The sequence below is a fragment of the Magnolia sinica genome, chromosome 1 (assembly GCF_029962835.1).
Source record: "Magnolia sinica isolate HGM2019 chromosome 1, MsV1, whole genome shotgun sequence".
Lineage (NCBI taxonomy): Eukaryota > Viridiplantae > Streptophyta > Magnoliopsida > Magnoliales > Magnoliaceae > Magnolia > Magnolia sinica.
In genome coordinates, this window is record NC_080573.1 from 30,656,503 (window position 1) to 30,679,489 (window position 22,987).

At 42.4% G+C, this 22,987-nt stretch overlaps 1 non-coding gene across 1 annotated transcript; it reads left to right on the forward strand.

Annotated features, from left to right (window-relative positions):
* The first annotated feature begins 301 nt into the window (after positions 1 to 301).
* LOC131221864 (small nucleolar RNA R71) lies at positions 302 to 408 on the forward strand. The gene has a single exon (XR_009159627.1). It is a non-coding gene; the product is annotated as a small nucleolar RNA R71 (small nucleolar RNA).
* Positions 409 to 22,987: the final 22,579 nt, after the last annotated feature.

Sequence of the window (22,987 nt, forward strand, 5' to 3'; positions counted from 1 at the left end):
ATCCTTCTTTCCTTCCATGGCCTCAACTCTCCTTATGAGCGTAGTCACTTTACACTTGAGATCATCCTCTTCTTTCAAGAGATATAATCCACCTTTCTCATTTACTTGAGTTGGCCTAGACGTGGTGTTCGACTTTGGGTAATAGTCCCATGATTGTATTTTTTCAGCAAGACTATCGAGGTAATCCCATACCTCGTCAACATTTTTATTAATAAATTCTCCATTACACATTGTCTCGACCATTTGGCGCATGGAAGATGTCAGTCCATCATAGAAAAAATTTGTAATGCGCCACGTTTCAAATCCGTGTTGTGGGCATGAACTGACCAAATCTTTGAACCTTTCCCAACATTGGAAGAATATTTCATCTTCCTTTTGGGCAAAGTTCATGATTGCTTTTCTGAGGGTAATCGGTTTATGATGTGGGAAGAATTTTTTTATGAATTCCCTCTGCATGTCATTCCATGTGCCAATGGATCTAGGACGCAGTGAATGTAACCACGTCTTAGCCTTCTCTTTTAAGGAAAAAGGAAAGAGTTTCAGCCTGATTGTATCCTCAGATACATTAGGAAAATATAATGTAGCTATAATCTCATCGAACTCTTTCAAATGTAAATATGGACTTTCTGATTGAAGTCTATGGAATTTAGGAAGGAGTTGGATAACTCTTGGCTTGATGTCCATTTGTCCTGTGTTTTCAGGAAAAATCATGCATGAGGGCGTACTCACTCCCGCCGGTTGTAGATAATCTCGTAAAGTACGAGGCGGGGGTGCCTGATGCACCTCATTCTCATCTTGGGTATCTTCCACCCTAGGTGGAAGTAGAGGAGGTTGGTCTTCAGCCATAACTTCAGTTAACTCAGGGGATTTCGAGCGGTGTCTAGTCCTGCGATGGATAGTCAACCCCTCAACTAATCCTCCTTCAGTCAAGAGACGTCGAGTGTTGTCACGGGCCCACTTGGGCATGAAAACACTCGCAGCCCTAAATCAAATTCAAAGCCTAATCCTAAGAAAATGAAAAGAAAATCTAAAAAGAAAGAGAGGGAGAGTTGGAAAGAAATTACCAAATTGAAGCCCCTAAGTTAAGGACCTGTAAAAGAAACAAACAAGTCAGTTCTAAAGAGAATGTCTAAAATAAAAAAAATCTTAAAAAAGGAAGATAGAAGTAAATTAGTTTCTAAAAGAAGAAAGTCCTATACTAAAAAGTAAATTAAAAAGAAATATGAAAAATAGAAAGTAGAGAGAAAGAACTTACCGAATTAGAAATTTCTATCTTAAAGGCCTACACAATAGGAAAGTTAGTTTCTAAACAAAAATTCTATGAGTAGAAAATTAGGAAACAAAATTAGATTCTAAAAGAGTTAGAATTAGAAAGTTACTACAAAACAAAATAGAAAGTTAATTTCTAAAAAGGGAAAGAAATAACCTAGTTTCTAAAAAGAGGAAAGTTTCTAAAAATAAACTATTTCCTACAGATAGGAGGATACTAGAATTAGAAAATTTCTAAAATTTAAACCCTAATTTTAAAAAGTAGAAAAAGTAGAGAAATTAGGAAGGAATTACCAATTTAGAAACTTATGTCAGGATCCTACAAAACAGGAAAACAAGTTAGTTCTAGAAATCAAAAAGTCTACAACTAAAGTTAGTCAAATTCTAATCTTAAATTAATTCTAAACCAAATTAATTTCAGAGAATCGCAACTGTCAGTCTCCGGCAACGGTGCTAAAAACTTGTTCACTCCCTAAGTATAGGGTTGTGATGTAGTAATAAACTCGGTGAGACCGAGGTCGAATCCCAAGGGACTGATACTCGTATGTTACCTGAAACTAGGTAGAAATAGAACTAGCCTAAGATGAAGTCTAAATCCAATATAAAGCGATGAATAATGGTGAGAGATTAATCTAAAACTTTAAGGAATTCAGAAGAAGGAAACTAGGGATTCAGAGGATCCACTTGTAGAGATCAGAGAGATCTTATGCTTGCATCAAGAATCATGGAAATCAAACTGAACTTACTTGATTTGGTCTTCACAAGGTGAAAGGTATATGAATTAGCATGGATGCCATCATCAAACCATGCCCAGGAGACAAAGCAACCAACAAAATTAAACTAATTACCAACCAATCAACAATGCATAAAAGTTAGGAAGGATACCGCCATCCGACCATGCCCATGAGACGATGGTGAACAACAGGGCTTCCTGACGTCATAAACATTAAAAGAAGGAAGAAATACTCAAAATATCACAGATCTATTGTAATTTCAGTCACAACAAACCATTAAAAATAGCTGAAAGTATTCCTTTTAAGTTGAACAAAAATCAACATCAGTTGGCCTAGACAATAGGCACGAGCAAAGTCTCTCCCATCAGACTACAAGCTTCACCTCTTAGCCCTAGCTAAGAGGTTTAGCCCAACATGATTGGACTGGATCTCATAATAATAAAGAAAAAAAATAAATAAAAACCTTAAAAAAAACAATACTCTATTTTCTTGTTAACGGCTGCCTCCAAGCTCACGTGTAGCCACCTCCTCCTCACGTTCTCTCTCCCTCTGTTTTATAGCTGTCAAGGGAAGTAGAGAGGTCGGTCTGCAAGCCTCCTTTCCGCAGCTGGAGTCGGTGTGGAAATCTTAAGCAACTGCAACGTCCGCCGCATCTATAGCAGGAAAAACAGTGCAACAGATCGCGTCTGGAGAGGATTTTTGGCTCCAAGTGCAGGATCTGAGCCATTCGGGCTCCTTGGCTCTGGTCAGTCCGACTTTGGGATGATATTGGATGGTCCGGACTGTCAGACCGATCCTCTCTGTTGATACAGAACAGCCCGCAGCGTTCGGGTTTCGGCCGCGCAGTAAACAGGGCCTGCGCGTTTCGTGCGCTGATGATAGTGAAGCCCATATTTGGAATTTCCAGCGAAATCCACACCGTCCATCAGTTTCTCCTCGAAAATCCGGTCAGATATGATCGGTTTTGGAATTTCGTTGACGCGACCCACCTGCTTGATCTTGCGACGAGGATTCTGCCGTCCAGCACATTTACAACATCTCTTTGGCATTCTTCAGACCAAGAACTACCATATCTCGATCAGAACATTCGTATGATTCGAATGGACGGCTCGGATTGAGCTAATGGGTCCATATGGTGGCCCACTGAGATCGCCCGCAACTCCCTGTTGTGAACAGAGAAATGGAGTTTTCCATTTTTTTTTTGAAATAAGTAGGTCAAAACCGACTTTGACCCTTTGGTTGGTTCGGTGCACAGCGCGTGTACACTCGCTGTGTACAGCCGCCACGTGAAGTGGGGTCTACCTTGATGTTTTCGGGAAATCGGATCTGCTCGTCCCTTTTCTCATCTCATTTAATGGATAAGGCCCACGTTTGAAGCATATATGAATATCAGGTGGGCCTCAGATCAGTAATTCATGGGCTGATCTGACCATTGGACCACTTCCATAGGGATCCAATTACTGAAATTTGACGTGTACGGTTTATTTAGGGTCTTCAGGCCATATATAAAGTTTCGAGCCAATCGGATGGCGAAAACCCTGTGATCTTGCATTTTGTGCCAGTTTCGGGCCTCTTTAATGTGAACGGCTTTATTTTCTCGATTTTCGCGGATCCCTGGCGTATAATTCCGTCAATCTTGGCCCCCTGTGGTCCATCTCTTGCCTTGGTGATTCTGGAGCGTCAGATCCATGTATTTAGCACTCTTTTTCAGTCCAAGCTCGTAAATACACATTGCATCACAAACACGATTAAATTGAGCCGTTAAACAGTATCATGTTTGAAAATCCAGGCAATAATAGGGTCTGATGTGTAATATTTGACCCTCAACAGTGAGAGGAGAGGATGCGATCTTAAGACCTGAATTTTCAGACTGTCTGATATCCACATCATAAGAGGACGAAATATTGTCAGAGTCCTTTGACAGTTCCATGGAGAAATATTAAGGCAAAGGGGAACCACTTTTTTATTTTTTTTTTAATTTTTTCAAGTAATAAGCATGCTGACGTTGGCTAATGAGAGAGGGGAGAGATGAGAGAAGAGAGAGAGGGGGGGTTCAAATGTGGATTGAGTCACAGCCAGAGTTGGGTTCAATACAGAAGACAACCCCGACGTCAGGGAAAATGACTGCAATCGTTGATGGCAGATCTGTTGTGGTGGCTGAATTTAATGGTAGATGGGTGTCAAATGCAAGCAGGTGATGCAGGCGCTGGCTTATTGGAAGAAGAACGGCTTATTGCCGCCAGTTGAGGCTCAGATCTTGCCATCTAAGCCATGGTAGTATGGCCCTATTTAGAGGCGTGGAGAAGAAGAGATGGATCTAGTTGTGATGCCCGGATCTGGTGCGTGGGCATGAAGAACAAGTTGTCTGTTTCAATGGTATCGCGGTGGTGGAGAAGAAGGTGATGGTGATGCAATGGCTGACAGAGATGGTGGTGCTACGCTAGCGGAACTCACATCACGCTTTGATACCATGTTATATGGCAAGATTTGGGGAAACGAGATTGTGTATTATATTGAGCCACACACAACCCATATATTTATACTAGAATATTAAATGCTTGGAGGAAAAATACAATTAGAAACAATGCAGAAAAAGGAAGATATAGATGAGCCGGATGGATGAGCTCATATCACAAGTCCGACAGGTTCGACGTCGGACTTGTTCCTTCAACATAGACCGCCTAGGGAGAAAGAGGGATAAAGGAGGAGGGAGGCCAAAGAGACGCCGACAACCCAAGAATTACGGGCGAGAAGCTAGCTTAGTCACTGGAATAATATGACTAGGGAAACCTAATCAAGCATTAGTAAGCTTCAAAAGGAGATTTTTACAGTAACTTGAGATTACACTGGTCAAGCATATGAAGCAGGAAATGAAGTCATGCACCCCCAAGCATGTAGGCGCATCTATCAGGAAGATGAAGAAGGGTTATATAAAACGGCTAGGCTCTACCCATTATGCACTTGGGTATGTGCACTTGCAATAAAGGAATAATTAAACTGAGAGATATTGAGAAAGAGAGTATGAAAGGCTTAATTCCATGGTTCATGCGTGCTCACTTGAGAAATGATTCCCCAAATGGCATGAGAGGAATGAGGGAAACAAAGAAGGCCAACTCTGTGTTCATTTATTTTTGCAAGTAAGAGTCCAACATGGCCTAGATGCCGTTGAAAGTGTGGATGGGTAGTAGTATATAAGGTTGGGAGATCCTAGGCCATGAAGATATAATTTAGGGCCTTGTCCGCAATGGCCGGGCCAAATGTGTGGATGGATCTAGCTCTCAAATCATTTGACAGACTTAATTTTCCAAGGTAGTCCTTGAAATTTGTTCCATTCGTCCATGACAATTTAGATTGATCTATTAGACTTGTAAGTTAATGCAACTAAGATCACCATAATATTTATTTCTCTAAGAGCATTGGAGCATTCCTCTTTAATATTATATTTAATTATTCTAATAAAAGAAATGAAATTTCACTATACACACGTAAGAGAGCCCATTTACACATCATGCACATGTCAAAGTGGCATATATGTTAGAATTTATGAAATACGGAAGCTTAAAATTTTAAAGAAACTATGGAGTTAAGATGCCCTGGGATCTCTATCTAAAATACAATAAGAGTAGTTTTAAAAACTGAAATTATCATCATACCTTACTTTGAGCCATTGATTGTAATGAGAGAGATTCTAAGGATGATCCTTTAGTAGGTCTCTCCCCAATCAATCATAAATAAAAGAGAAAAAGAGTCACTAGTGTCGCAAAGTAGGGATAGGGCATGGACAAGGAGAGCCATCCACGAGGTGGATAACACGTATTGACATGTGAATGAAGGAATTAGGGGAGAGAAGAAATGATTTTTCTGTTCTTCTTCTCTTTTTCTTTTCTTTTTGTGGTGAAGATGCCTTGGGGGAGGGGGGAGGACATCCAAGGCTTTCTCTTATAATGCTCCTCTTCTCTAGGATAAAATTTATATACAAGGAGTTAGTATTGGAATCACTCCCTGGAAAACCAATGTGTACCCTTATCCACTAGCCATGTGGACATGATAGGGTCGATCTTGATGGCATTGGGTCCTTCAGGACTTGTATTATGTTTTGAATTATCTAGTGTTTCCTTGAACTTATATGATATAGGTATGTAAGGAGTACATCCTTTGGTCTTTGGGTACTTGAGATTCGACACAATGGTCAGTGATTAGGGAGAGTTGTGTTGCATAGATCTCAATACCCTAATGAGCCAAGACTGACATAATTTCTTAGAACACATATGTGGACATCATGCATGCAATGAGAAGTACAATCATCTTGTGTGAGGGGACTGACTTAGATCACGAGGGAAGGTTTCCACCATCTTGAGCCAATTTAATATTGGTTGTGCCTTTTTCTCTTACCTTGCATGCGAACGTGAGTGTGCCATGCACATAGGTTTTTGATTTTGGACCTTTGGACACTTATATTGAAGGATGAAATTTGAAGTCAATAGTCTGATGAGTGGAAGCTCATTAGCCTAGACTTGATGGTGCACAAAAGATACTCAATCCTTAGACCTAAGGGCGTGCATGGGTCTTAGATCTTAAATGAGTGGTTTTGGTTCACTTTACAAGGCTTCCTAGAGGCCATTGAAAGTTGGTGATGTTGGGTACATCTAACACGATTCGTTACTTCCTGTGGGAGCCAACATAGGATTCACTTGGTTTATTTAAGAACACGTTTAGGGATAAATCTAAGTAGGGCAAGGACTTCTCAAGTGCCTTTTTTGGTGGGCCCAGCAATTAAAAAGGTTTTAATATCCTTTTAGAAGGTTTTCAACCATCAAAATTTTATTTTAAATATTATAACTTGTTTTATCACACTTGATATTGATATGACGGCCAAGATTTGATGATTTGTCAATATAATCATCATGGGATGTAGATCTATGGTGGCTGGCCTGGACAATAGAAGATTTAGATTATGCGCATATGCATGTCTGAGACAATTTAATGGAATTCCTTCACAATGAGGTAAATTGAAGTGTGTAAGGTAGTGGAGTACCATACTCAAAATCCACTTGAAACCATAATCTCTCCTTATAAGAGAGGGACCACCCCCTCCCCTGGCCATCATTATGTGAGAGAGAAATCTCTCATTCTTTTCTTCCATCCCTTTCTCCCTATGTGTGGTCCACCTATGTGGTTGGCGTATGTCATCCTTGTCTCCTACCAAAGGATTTGACGGTGCTCTATTTGTTTAGAAATCAAAAGTTAATACATATGGGATGTTTTTAGAATTGGATCCCTGAAAAACATAGATCCAATGGTTAAGTTTTAAAAGAATGTAACAATATGGTGCTCCTATTCGTTATACATTTTGGCAATGCCCTATTACATATAACGTACGTGATCCTGCTTATCCATGTACCAAAATTGACCCTATCACTTCACTAATGGTCATCCATCCACCCTTGATCCAATGAACATGTAAATAAATGGGTAGACTACAAAATCCTAACAATTGAATCTCCATCAAGCATGATTACAACATTTTTAACTGTTAAAAGAAAACATCAACAGTTGAAAATATTTAACAAAACATTTAAAACCACATTGATTATCAGGCCTCTAGCTAAAAACAACCTGATGGATGGTCTAATCACCAAATCTAAATGATAAAAGTGTTCATAAGAAATTAACGAAACCCTTATTAAATCATATGGGCCTCGACCATATCCTAATGCATGTACCCAATAACACCCACACATGAGCCATTAAACTGACCTCATGAGGAGGGCAAAAGTATATTGCACTAGGAATTTGAACTTCTGATATATCCTGAAGCCTAAGAATTTGTCAAAGCTAATACATACACAAGACAATCTAAACCATGCATGATGGACGTCTTGATCCAGACTTAAAATAATCCTCCAAAGTGTCTAGAGAATCAAATAACAAGATTCTATATTTTTTTTTACTTCCCATGTTTTCACGACCGAAATTTGGGTGCATGAATAGGGCAACTCAAACCCCGAATCCCAAGCTCATGAACTAAGTCTAAAATAACTAATATTTATTACACGATTTGTTCAAATTAATAAGCATTTAGAGCCAAACTAAAGGAAACTAATACTAAAACAATTCTCATTAACATACTCTCTACTATTCAAGTCTTTGTTCTTTAATAAATTTTCTATTACACTAAAATTCATTTCAAACTAGACCTAATAAATAGAAAAGGAAACTAGTAGATGCCCACCTTCTCATAATACTCAAACTCGGTACCTATAACATTGTCAAAATACGGTGAGCATAACTCAGTGAGATCATATCTTACCCATATTTTGAAAATTCCAAAATTTATTTTTAAAGTACATGATTGTAGGATACATATGAATGGTAAAGCATTAATTAAGAAAGATGTAATGAGAAGCTAAGATCTCAAGGAAACAATGAATGCAGTGCCTACTATGAATACTCATGAACTATAACATAAATAAATATTATTCTTATCATGATCTTTTAGAAGTAATCTAGGGTAGATCACCCATGTTGTGGATCTTTTATGGATAACCCAAGGCAGAACAACTATGATCTTTTAGGGACAACTCAAGGCACACTTGCATTTTTTTAGAGATGACCAATGGTGAAGCACCTTTGATCTTTTAAGAACAGCCCATGGTGGATCACCTTTAATCTTTTAGGGATAACCTGAGGCGAAGCGCCTTTGATCTTTTAGGGATAACCCAAGGTGGAGCACTTGTGCTTGCAATTTCAATTCTCATTCAATGAACGTATGCATGTGATATGAATGCAATCCCACAATCAACATTCTAATTCCAGATATAAAACAATAAATTCATTGCAACAACACATATGCACAATTCCGTATCAAATTCAATCCTTAAATCGGGAGGTAACATGCTACTCAAAGTAAACTCATAGTTCAACCTTAATAAATTGGTTTGAACCTTTTCATCTTAGGGTATAAGTTTAAATTTAGGTTTCTAACCATGTTTTGATATAATGCTTAAAATTAAATCTATAAAATTTAGAATTAACAAAATTGGGAGGATTACCCACCTAATTTGGCGTGAGACAGACCCTAAACAACTCAAAGTTTGCTTGAACTTGCCTTGACTTGGTTCGACTTAGCCTTGACTTGGTGAGTCAATGAACCGAGTGAGAGGGAAAAAACACCCAAGGATTTAAATGAAAATTGTGTGAAACGACTTACCAGCTACAACGTTGCTGACCCGACCTAACTCAGCCCAGAACTTCAGTGATTCGAACAAAGAGTTGAATTGGTGAGTTAACTCAGCAAGTTGACTTGACGTTGACTCTCTCGACTTCTCCTTTTCTTCATCTATTTCTTTCTTTCTCTTTCTTTTCTTCTCCTCCAGCCACGCCCAATAAAGGTCGGGATTCTAAATGACTACGTTCAACTCAATGGGTCAAACTCGACTTTCTTTCTCAGCTAAAATTCTCTCTCTTTCTCTCACTCAATCTCTCTCTTGATTTCTCTCTTAGCTCTTACGAACGGTTTTTGTAACTCTCACAACCCTTCTTTCTAGTTTCTAGAAACCAAGTCAAAGGGGGATTTTGTTAGATTTACACACAGAAACTTCCAGTGAGTTCTTCCCAATGAGGGTTTATTAGTTTTAATGTTATTGATGTAGAGTGGGTCGCAGATAGTTACATGGCCAAGATGGATTAGAAAAGTCCCAGTTGACGACAGAAGTGATCCAGACCATCGGACCTTAAATCGGGCGTATCTCACAATCTAGAATGAGTTATCAGACGTAAAATATATGATTTTGGGGTAGAACGAGCTCCTTTAGCCAACCGACCCGTCTATGCCAGGTTACCCAAGCCGGATTTGTGAAATACTGCCAGATCGACGGTTGTTTCCCTATTTTAATTTCGTTTTTACTATAAATAGTAAGTTTTTGTTTGATTATAACTCTTCATCCGTTGGGCTTTAGGAGTTGTGTTCAACGTGAAAAGAGCTTAGAAAAATTAGGAGAATAGCTTAGTGAAGCCAAATAGGAAACTTACTATAAGACCCGTATCCTAGCCCGTACTGTTCCGTCGATTCTCGCGATCCTTACCATCGAATTTCGGCAACTTGCGACCAATAATCGAGTTTGCGCGCAACCTTAAGTCGTATCCCGTAGATTGGAGTCAACTTAATTCGAGACTTGTACCATTGTGACTGCGCCGTCGTCGCAGTTCTGACGCCGCGTATTACGCGTCGAGGCGATACTCAAGTCAGAAGATGTGGGCCCGCGTTCAGTTCGAGGAAAACACTATGCGTTGTAAATCCCAAGAGAATCTCTACAACATGTCCCATCAATCAATCAATCAATCAAAGTACACAACCCATGCTTTCTTTCTCCCCAAGTCAAGCAACCACCAAGTCAACTCTCAAGTCAAGTACACTATCACCTCACATCCATCACTCACCTCACATCCATCACCCATCACTCTCTCTCCTTATAACCCTCTCTCTCTCATTTCTCAAACACAAAAAAAAAACTCAAGCAAAGAGTGGACGTCCAAGCCATTTTCAAGAGAGAAAAGTGCATGTGTGGCCCACTTTCCACCCCAAAATCCTTCATCCTAGCCATTCAACTCTCATCACCTTCCATCAAAGTGAGATACAAGGAGATCGGCGTTCCATTGAACCAAGAAGATCGAACGATGGGTGCTTTATAGGCTAGATTTTCATGTTTTGATGATGAGCCAAGTGAGGCCTATCGATTAATGGTATGGATTTCGCTTTGCACCCTAGATGTGGCCGATGACCCACCTTGATTCACATGATTGCTCCATGATGGGCCATTCTCTATGGACCCCATCATGATGTTTACTTTTCTAAGATTTAAAGAGGTCATCTAAACCTTCCCTTTTGGTGGTTGGTGGGCTCACAGGTATTGGGACCCACTTGATATATGATTGAATACTTGAAAGGGAGGGCCCATAGTGTCGGGGTCCCTCCATCACACGTGTGTGTCTATCTCTCTCTCTTTCGCTCTCTCTTTCTTTATTATTATTGTGTGTGATGATGTGACTGTGTGGCCCACCCGGATGGACCCCACCATGAAGCATGTATTTTATCCAAGTCATTCGTAGGTGGGGCCCACTTTATATGTCTTATCCACACTATCCATGCATTTCGTGGCCCACCTGAGCAAGGCCCACCTTAAATGCATGTGTTATGGCCAAACCGTCCAGCATCCAGAGACGCTAGACGTGAAATAAAAATAAAATATTAGATTGATTCAACAAGCTTTTGGGTGGACCATTCATGTAGGCCCGACCTTGATGTATGGGTCCAATCCACGCCGTCCATTCCATTCCCCAGCTCATTTTAGACATTGAACCAAGAAATGAAGTTAATCCGATTATCTGGCAGGCCATTCCATAGAAAACATTGGTTCTTACCGTTAAAATCTACTCTAATTTTTCTACACACCAAAACATACCACATATTGCGCTTGTTTGGTCTGTCTTGAGCCATGGAATGCAATGGCTAGAGTGGATCCACCAGATGCAGGCCCCATGTAGGAAAAATCGTGAAAATACTATTTTAAAGAAATATATGTGCAGCGCTGCTGTTGCTGACGCTGCAGCAGGACGCTGCTGCGTTTGAGGCAGGGACGGGGTCCCAGCCATGGGCCCCACCGTGATATGTGCCGAACATCCACGTTGGGCATTTGGTGGCCCCCCCTTTGGACAGTGGACCTCCCAAAAATCAGCCGTATACAACACTCAGGTGGCCCACGTCATAGGAAACAGTGGGATTGGACGGCTGCCATTGAAACCCTGTTTGGGTTCATAGAAGTTTTGAATCCATATGAAATTTATTTTTCCTCTGCATCCAAGTCTGTGTGACCCTGTTAAACAGCTTGGACGACAGATAAACGCTATGGTGGCCACACGTGTGGACCCCATCATGAAGTTAGTGTTTTATCTATGCCCACCCGCCCCCTGTATATGGCTGCGTCCGTGCAGCATGGGCCCAATGATGTATGTATCCACACCGTCCACTATTTGGATGGTGAGGCCCACCATGATGCATGTGTTGCATCCAAACCGTCGAACCATTTTGGGAAGCTCATTTTAAGGCTTGAGTTCAAAAATGAGACAGATCCAGTATCAAGTGGACCACACAGTAAAAGTAGTGGGGAGTGAGTGTCTGTCATTGAAACCTTGGTTGTCACAGAAGTTTTGGATCATTAGAAAATTTGATTTTCCTCTTAATTCAGGTCTGTGTGACCTTATGATCAGATTGGGTAGAAAATAAATGTTATGGTGGGTCTCGAGAGATTTAAACGGTGGAAATCATTCTCACCACTGTTATTTGAAAGTGTGGTCCGGTTGATCTTTTGATATGATTCATATATATATATATATATATATCCAGTTGATCTTTTGATATGATTCTTATATATATAAGGCCATGTGATTAGGCCCATCTTTATGTATTTGTGGCCCGTTGTTGAGGCCTGCTTTGATATATATGAGGCCCAAATGATGAAGCCCATTTGATGTATTGGAGGCCCATGGGTCGAGGCCCAATGGGATGTACACAAGTCCATTACAATGTATGATTCCACTATGGTTCATGTAACAATGTTTATGGCGGGCAACACCTTTGGAGCAATGATGGTTTGACGCCCACATTGTAAGTACAATGTTGGTTAAATGTCCGCATTGTAACTCTCCTTAGGGCCCATTCATAGGCCCATACTTGTTGTGTGTAGGCCATCTAGGCCCATCGACATTGTAATGATAGTTCATTACTTTATAACATGCTTAGTATAATTCCATGACTCATGCTATATGCATCATATGTATGTTTGATATGAGTAGTCCCTGATCATAGCATATGCCATTGGGCAGATTATTTATGGGACTCACTGATAGGAGTTATCCACATGAGCGCATAGTATGCGCAAGATTGTTGCATGACTGGACAGTGTGCTTCATGCATCTTGTATTTGTATGTCTTTATCATTGTATGCCCTAGTGACATCAGGGCCGTGGCTCCACAGGCATATCGTGGATGGCCGTATTGGATATCAGAAATACTTGGTTCTATCACTGTGGGCACTTAGGATGTCCTTGGGTGAGAATCCCAGGACCTTTTTGGTACCAAGAGATGCTCCATCATCTAAACCGAGTGGATACATGAGCGAAGGAGTGTCGAATACCAGTAGGCCGCGTCTCCCACTGTATCGTGGTCGGTTGGAAGTGGGTGTCGCCTTATCCGCCCGAGTGAGGGACTTATAAGATAGGCTGAGTTTAACCAGCTCACAAATGAGTCCGCTATCGACGAGCCGGGTAGGTATTGGCAGACAACTGGTCAGGCAGATAGTGTGGTCTCTTCCATTTATTAGGCTGTGTGGCTAAGGAGGCGGCAGTCAGTGTGAAGTGTATTAGACCCCAGTGATATCCCAGAGAGGAACTGTATTGATATGTATACTTGATGAGGACTGGCATGCTTGCTTTACATTTCGTATATGACATTTGGCTACATAAGTCTCACATCGCATGGTCTTGGTATGGCTGATAGCATTCATGCCTTGATCATATAGCCTTGGTACAGCTGATAGTATTCATGGACTTACTCGCATATTTCAACATTTTTCTGATATTGTATACTTGACACTTGTCATGCGCACACACTTACACCACCCTCTAAGCTTTTAGAAGCTTATGCACGACCATTGTGTGCAGGTGTCGTTGGATCGCAGCAGCGCTGAGGTAGGAGCGCGTATCGAATTATTTTAGAGCTTTTTGATCACCTTGTATTTCCCTTTCTGCATTGTACTTAAAGTTTTTGATATAGTGGATATGTGGTGATGTTGTTTTGTGACTTGGTTATGCTTGTGGTTATGCTTCATTATGGAAAAAAATCATACTAAAAATCCTTCTTATAGGATCTTAGAATCGGAATCTGGCAAATGGGTGCCGGAAGCCGAGAATGGGGTACTATAGAGGCTGTTGGCACTGCACTCGGTGATCGAAAATTTTGTGAGTCCGTTTTCCGAGTTTGGGGCCTGACAGAAGTTGGTATCAGAGCATAACTTGGGAATATCTAAGGATCACATCACATATCTACTATGAACTTAGGATGAATAGGTTCCGAGTCCGATTAACTTAGCGATTTTTCGACATAGACCCTTAACGTTTATGCCTTCGACATTTCTCAAAGCCGATAGGCCATTGTTCCTTCCTGTAGGACATGCCACCTAGAAGAGTAACCTGAGCGAATCTCGCTCCACCACCTGCAACTCCCGCTCTACCACCTGCTACTCTCGCTCCACCACCGGATATTCCTACTTTCCAGCTTGATGATGCCACTCCTCTACCTGAGACCGTTGCGGATCCGACCGTACCTGTGAGTGCCGCCCAACTATAGCAGATGCTATAGGCGATGACCATTATTCTTCAGGGGCAGAGCAGGCGTCCTACTGTTACGCCAGCCGAGGCCGAGTAGAAGCGTGCGAGCGCCCTTCTCAAAGACTTCCGACAGCATGATCCCTCGCGTTTCCGGGATGAGCCAGACCCTACTACAACAGAGATATGGTGCTCTTAGGTGGAGAAGATACTCGACAACATGAGATGTACGACCCAGTAGCGAGTCCCGTTAGCCGTATTTCTTCTCTAGGGTGAGGCTTAACATTGGTGGGCATCTGCCGCCCGATCAGTAGCAGACGATTTCGTGTGGACCTGGGAGGACTTTGTAGACCAGTTTGACTGGAAGTTCTTTCCCGAGCATGTGCGCTAGCAGCGCACATTAGAGTTTGAGACTCTGGTCCAGGGGGACATGACTGTGTCCCAGTATGAGGCACGTTTTGTTGCACTATCGAGATTCGCGACATATCTTATTGATGATGAGGGGCGAAAGGCCCGCCATTTTGAGAATGGTTTGCGTCCTTCCCTCAGGAGCCGTGTGATAGGACACATGCTTCCGACATTTGAGCAGATTCTGGAGAGGGCCTAGATCTATGAGTCAAATTGGCCCAGTTTGCAGAGGGCCCGTGACCAGAGATGAGATCAGAAGAGGAAGGCACCCTTCGATGGTTCCCAGCAGCAGTAACATCGTCCACAACAGTGACGCATGACCCGCCCAGCATTTCGAGCACCAGTGGCACCCTGTAACGCCCCATGTTTTCAGGACCCGAGTATATAACCCGTTTCTCAAAAACCTGAGTGTTAGCTTATAAAATCCAGTGTAAATTTGAACCGTTTATCATTAATCAAAGTTAACAACAACGAAACTAGAATAAACCATGCATCAAGTAAAAACATTCCAACCATAATGAAATTCCAAATGTAGTGCCCATACAGGACTTATACAAACACAAATAACCAAGTCCATTAAACATAAGCAAGAATCTATCAACTAGTGGTAAAGCTCAATATGGGCCGCAAGGACCCCGTCTAGCTCCTCAGCTACCCGATTTACTCTAGCAACCTAGAGAACAGCATCGGCTCGCCCTACACCTATATCAACCGTTACTGTTTGACAGCGTCAATGGCTATCGCCGTGAGGAGCACCCTCTAAGATTACGCACTCATCATTCATAATCCGACACAGATTGCAAGTCATGAAAATACACTACACAGGGCATTTAATGGTTATACTCATATTAAGAAAATCGAACCAATCAATAGAATTTCATCATAAAAAAAATATAATGGTAGTCGCAATGTAGGGAAACATGTCTAGATAACCAAACAATCAACTATATGACTTTCTATTACACCCGAGAATTGCATTTGTATGTGAACTGCGCAAGATGGATAGAAAATCGATAAACGAACTTCATCTCCACCTAGAAATCATAGTGCAAGTGAAATCCATGAGGTGAATAGAAAATCAACCTTCAAACCTCTTCTTCATCTGAAAATCAAGTCATACGCGAACACCACAAGATGGCTAGAAAATCGATAAGCGAACTTCAACTCCACTCGAAAATCATGGTACGACTGACACCGCAGATGAAGAGACAAACAACATACAAACCCTAGACCATCTGAAAATCATGTCGTACGTGAACACTGCAAGATGGCTAGAAAATTGATAAATGAACTTCAGCTCCACCCGGAAAATAAACATACAACTTTAGACCACCTGAAAATTATATCGTACGTGAACACTGCAAGATGGCTAAAAAATCGATAAATGAACTTCAGCTCCACCTGAAAATCATGGTACGACTGAACTCCGTAAGATGGCTAGGAAACAACAGATGTGTAAATAACCAATAAGCCACAAAGGGCACCAATGACCCATCTAAGCCACAAAGGCAAATGTGGACCGCGGGATCATAAGCACAAGTGGTAGCATATAAATAAATTAATACATATACAATAAAGGATAACATGTTATCATCTAACCATTCATGCATGTTATAATTTAAAAGAAACATTTGTCGTCTAACACATGAATTAACTATACAACAAGCTAGCATATTCAATAGTAAAGTAAGTAACTCAGTTAAGGGAATCATGCCATCATCTATATCTAAATTGATGAAATCAAGTGGGAAGCTCAAAGGGTGAGTCCTCACCTTAGGATGTAAGTCCACTTCTTCATAGGGTCTGAAGGTATGAATTAGCTTGAATCAATTTAACCCATGTTAGAAATTTTCCTAATATACAATAAAAATATTAACAACTCTATTTAATGATAATTTTTAATCTAAGTAGTTATCTTAAACTTACCTAATTTGACCGATCCGATCTAGTCCCGATTGCTCGCCTTAACTTGAACCAACTCAACCCGAGTCGACTCGATAGGTGCAACAACCACCCATCCTTCTTCACCCTCACCCCATGCTGGAGTGTCCAGCAAGGCCTAGAGCAGCCCCAAGCCCACTTGACTCGGCTGGACTCGATTTCAACCGAGTCAACTCGGCAGCGAGTTGACTCAACTACCAACTCTCTCTCTTTTCTTCTTCTTCTTCTTCTTGCTTTTTCTCTCTCTTTTTCTTCCTTTCTTCCTTCTTTCACTCCCAGCTGGGACTTCAGTAAAATCCAACCCGAAACAGGTCCAGGGCCGTCTTGGGCCAGTCAGGTTCAGTTTCAGCGGAGTCGACTCGGTTCTAACCGAGTCACGGCTTCTCTCTCTCTCCCATTCTCTTTCTCCCGGTTTCTTCCTTCTTTTCTTTCTATTTTTCTTCCTTTCTCTTTTCCTTCTTCTCTTTCTTCCTCTTCCTCCGCTGACCCAGACGGCGTCTGGAATGAGTCCGCTTGACTCGAGCTGGTGCGGCAGCGGGCGGGAGTGCAGCTTCTTCTCCCCTATTTCTTTCTTTCTCTTTCCTTCTCTTATCCTATTTTCTTATTCTTTTCCTTCTCTTTCTGTTGGATCTCCAACAAGGCTCTAGCCGGAAGATCAGGTGGTGTGGCAATGGCGGCAGTGACAATGGCAGCAGCGATGCTCTTGAGGAAGAAGTTTCAGCTTCAATGGTGGATTGCCATTTGATGGACCTTTCTCCAATCAAAGCCGTGGGGACGGTAGGAATCAATCCAAGGAGGCTAGTAGAAGGGAGATTCCGAAGCTCCCAGTCAGTTTTGGTGGTGGGTTCGCGTTTTGGAAGAAACGATGAGTTTAGGGGAGGTGCGGCTGCAAGGAAATGGAGGCAACAAATCCCATGCAATATAAGCTCCCTATTTTGATGCCCTATGTCTCCCTAAGCCATCGGATGGAGGACGGATGGCCTGGATTGAATCCCACAATCTGGTTTTTAGAAACAGCTAGCAGCCGGCAGTTTTCCTGCACCGGTTTTCTTTCAAAAAATCAAATCCATGCGATCAGCAATGGAGGGTCAGGATTGCTTGCATCCAACGGCCGTGATTGACGGAGAAAACTCTCGCGCGGATCGCTGGTACAGCAAGCCACAGGTTTCCCTTTTTGGAATGGGAAGAAACACAAATAGTCCATTTTCATCGGCATTTGTGCTCGCGCGTGTGCGAGACAATGGGTGAAACTAGGTAGGTTTTGCACGGGTTTGGGTCCTCTACAATATTGACGGTTCAGATCATTCATCAAGTCTTGATCATGGGCCATGATTTGAACAAACGAACAGCTGTCCGTCCGTTTAAAAACGCCAGGGCGCGGGAGATGAAAAGGAAGGATTTCCTTCTTAGGAAATTTTCGGTCAGAACTGCTCTGACCGGTCTCCAAGGTTCAGTGCACAGTGGGTGCACGTGTAGGTGGTGCACATGCATCACCGATGGGGCCCACAGTGATGCTCTTGCCCAATCCACATTGTTCATCAGTGTTATGATCTCACAATAAGGCCCAATCCAGAGTGAGAGGTAGATCCGAGCCTTAGATGGGCCATACTAATTGAATTAAGGTCCTTTATTGTCGATTGTGCGAATCCAACGATCGGACTAGTTCTAATCCGACCATCAACGGTCAAAATGTCCTAAGGGATCGTTTGAAAGTCTAAGCACACCATCATAGGTTATTTTTCAAGTAATATATAAATTTTAATTTTTAATTTTAATTTTAATTATAATTACATGTAAATATATCTATATATATGTTTGTGTACCACAATCATGTTGTGGGTTAGATTATTGAGACCATCCATCTCATGCCTTAATATTGTTAATATATATGAATTGTATGGACATTAGTGAAAAGAAACAACGATTAATATATATTATTGTGTATTGTTTGTATAATTATGTATGTCTTATGTTAAAATATTAAATTGTTTGAAATATGTTACTTATTATAAATTTCACTAATCTTCGTAATGTAAATTTTATGATTTGTAATTTATATAAATGATTTTACACATGTATAATTATAATCTGGGTTACAATTATACCTCATTTTATCATGAAAAATTTAAATATTTATAAAGTATATAAATAGCGTTTCATAGTGTATAACCATGTTGTACTATAGTATTTAAAATTCCATGTACCTTTCTCTCATTCTTCATATGGGTCAAAATACAAGGGTCTCAACTTACGGCTATCGATTTATTAACCATTGAATTTGTGAATTTAATAGTCGAACTATTGATTTTTAGTGATGAGTTGTGAGTGTTAAGACTTATTACGTAATGGTTGGGTTCTATGTACTCTCATACAGATGTGAGGTTTTATTTTATAATGGTAACACCCGAGTACGTAAAAGTACGGGGTGTTACACACCCCCAGCACCACCTTTAGGACCGTTTTCAGGTACTTGTTTTAGATGTGGTAGGACATGATATCGTAGGCACGAATGTCCCCATCCGCAGCAGCAGTAGCCGAGGACACCGTATCATCCTCCGCGACAGCCCCCACAGCAGCAGTAGGGACCGTAGTACCAGCTTTTAGGACCTCCCCCACAGCAGTAGAGGCAGCAGATCAGGCCACCACAGCGACAACAACATCAGCAGAGACCTCAGAGGGGACCTACACCTCCCCAGCAAGCCCATGACAGATTTTATGCCACCCAGCAGGACCCTCAATCATTAGGAGGGGTCGTCAAGGTTACTCTCCCTATTTCTGCATGCATTGCACATGTATTGTTTGATTCTGGTGCATCGCATTCCTTTATAGTCGATAATTTTTCTCGATCGACCGATTTACCGATGGAGTCTACCCGTGAGGGTTTGTCAGTATCAACGCCCTTGGGGAAGACTGCAGTATTAGACCGATTTTGCTCATCTTGTCCCTTTCTGATTGGGGATATCTTTTTACCTACTAACCTATTCATATTGCCGATATCCGAGTTTGATGTCATCTTGGGCATGGATTGGCTCACCGAGTACCATGCTATATTGGACTGCTCCATGAGGACAGTCACGTTCTGTATACCTGGCATGCCAGAGTTCCAGTTTGTTGTTGAACCTAGCGGAGAGCAGATTTCTTGCCTATTATCGTGTTCCGTTGAGGAGTCAGCTGCTTTAAGTATCGACCAGTTGCCAGTCGTTTGTGGTTTTTCTGATGTGTTCCAAAAGATTCCGGGGTTAGCACCTCGTCGGCACACTAAGTTCTAGATTGATCTCGTGCCCGATGCCACGCCTATTTTGAAGGCCCCGTATCGTATAACACCATTGGAGTTACGAGAGTTGCAGAAGCAGTTGGACGAGTTGCGTGAGTTAGGCTTTATCCGTCTGAGCAGTTCGCTGTGGGGAGCGCCGGTACTCTTTGTGAAGAAGAAGGATGGCTCGTTGAGGCTTTACGTGGATTACCGTAAGCTCAACATGGTCACGATCAAGAATAAGTACCCGCTCCCGAGGATCGATGATTTGTTTAATCAGCTGCAGGAGGCGCAGTTCTATTCGAAGATAGACTTGCGGTCCGGCTATCATTAAGTTCGAGTCCGAGATGAGGATATCCCGAAGACAGCCTTCAGGACTAGCTATGGTCATTTTGAGTTCCAGGTCATGTCCTTCGGACTGACCAATGTGCCCATAGTATTCATGCAGTTGATGAACGAGGTCTTCCGTCCGTATCTCGACCAGTTTATTGTGGTGTTCATTAACGACATTTTGATATATTCGAGGACCCGTGAGGGGCATGAGCTGCATCTGAAGATTATCATGCAGACCCTCCCTGCATACCAGCTTTACGCGAAGCTAGATAAGTGCGAGTTCTGTCTGGAGGAGGTAAAGTTCCTTGGTCATGTGGTGACGAGGCAGGGTATCACAGTGGACCCCTCAAAGATTGATGTCGTGCGTCAGTGGGACCAGCCCACGAATGCGTTCGAAAATCTGCAGTTTTCTTAGTTTGGCGGGCTACTACTGACATTTCATTGAGGGATTCTCTCGTATTGCAGCCCCATTGACCAAGTTGACCCGGAAGGGTGCCGAGTTCATGTACAGCGACGCTTATGAGTAGGCATTTATGGAGCTGAAGGACCGCCTCGCGTCTTCTCCTGTTCTCACTCTTCCTTTCTGGGAGTGATGGATTTGTTGTATTTACCGATGCCTCGCGAGTGAGCTTGGGTGTTATCCTGATGCAGCATGGGAAGCCGGTGGCTTATGCGTCTCACCAGCTCAAAGTACATGAGCTAAACTACCCCACGCATGATTTGGAGCTGACAGCAGTTGTCTTCGCCCTGAAGGTGTGGAGGCACTAAATCTATTGGGTGAGGTTCGAGCTCTTCTTTGACCACAAGAGCTTGAAGTATCTATTCTCTTAGTCCGAGCTGAACATGAGGCAGAGGTGTTAGATGGAGCTCCTGAAGGACTATGATTTTGATCTTCAGTACCACCGGAGTAAGGCGAACGTGGTGGTGGATGCCCTCAGCCATCAGCCACGAGGCCCGGTGGCCCACATGATGATTCAGGAGTGGATGATGCTTGAGAATGTGTTAGCTTTTAACTTCGAGATCGGCTTGCAGTATTCTATTGGGTAGCTATCGAGCCTATCAATTCAACCCTCTCTTGTCGCAAGGTGATCGAGGCTCAGCAGGCAGATGAGTCAGTGCAAAGTTATTAGGCTGAGGTAGCATCTGAGAGTTAGTCAGATTGACAGATTGGTTCTGATGGTGGACTTCACTTCAGAGGTCAATTATATGTCCCGGATATTCCTGAGTTGTGCCGAGATCTTATGACTGAGGTACACTGATCGCGGTTCTCTATCCACCCTGGCTCGACGAAGATGTATCGTGATATGAGGTGCCAGTATTTTTGAACAGGGATGAAGCACTAGATAGCTAGTTTTGTGGCCGAGTGTGACACGTACTAGCGTATAAAGGCCGATCATCAGAGACTCCCTGGTCTATTCCAACCGTTGAGCGTCCCAATGTGGAAGTGGGAGCACATATCTACGATTTTGTCATGGGTTTGCCGAGGACTTAGCGCAGTCATGACTCCATCTGGGTTGTCGTGGATCGTCTGACGAAATCGGTACATTTTCTTGCGATTCATGAAACCTGGCACGTGAACAAGCTCGCCAAGCTATTTGTTGATGAGATCGTGAGACTCCACGGTATTCCTGTCTCAATCATTTTAGACTGAGAGCCAAGGTTCACGTCTCAGTTTTGGGGGAGCTTCCAGAGAACAATGGGGACTAACTTGCAGCTCAACATTGCATACCATCCGCAGACCGATGGCTAGACCAAGAGGGTCAATCAGATCCTTGAGGATATGCTTCGAGTCTGCGTGATTGATTTCTTGGGTAGTTGGGACGAGCACCTGAGATTAGCTGAGTTCGCTTATAACAACAACTATCAGGCGACCATTGGCATGGATCCTTTTGAGGCATTATACGGTAGACCGTGTTGATCTCTGAGTTGTTGGACCGAGGTTGGAGAGCGGCGTTTTCTAAGTCCCGAGCTCGTGCAACAGACGTCAGAGGCTATCGATATCATCAGGCAGAGGATGCACATGGCTCAGAGCTGGCAGAAGAGTTTTGCTGATTGTCGGCATCGTTCCTTGGAGTTTGCCGTTGGGGACCATGTGTATCTCATGGTCTCACCCATGAAGGGTGTAATTCGTTTTGGAGTGAAAGGCAAGCTTGCCCTGAGATTCATAAGACCTTTCGAGATCACCGGGTGCATTAGCGCCGTGGCCTATTGGCTTGCCTTGCCATCTCAGTTGTCTGGCGTCCACAATATTTTTTGTCTCTATGTTAAAAAAATGTGGGTCAGACATCGTGCTTGTTATTGATTGGTAACCGTTGGAGGTTCGTGAGGATGCTTCTTACATTGAGCAGCCAATTCGTTTCCTCGATTGGAAGGAGCGGATCCTCAGGACCAAGGTCATTCCCTTGGTGAAGGAGCAGTGGGGCCACCATAGTGTGGATGAGGCATCTTGAGAGCGCGAGGCAGAGATTCGAGAGGGCTATCCCCATCTTTTCGATGTTTGATTGTATATTGTATTGTGTTTTGATTATATATGATGTTATGTTCCTTTTCTCTTATGAGTTACGCTTAGTGGCGATGGTAGTATAAATTTTGAGGATAAAATTTTTATTAGGTGGGGAGAGCTGTAAGACCCGTATCCTAGCCCGTACTATTCCGTCGACTCCCCCGA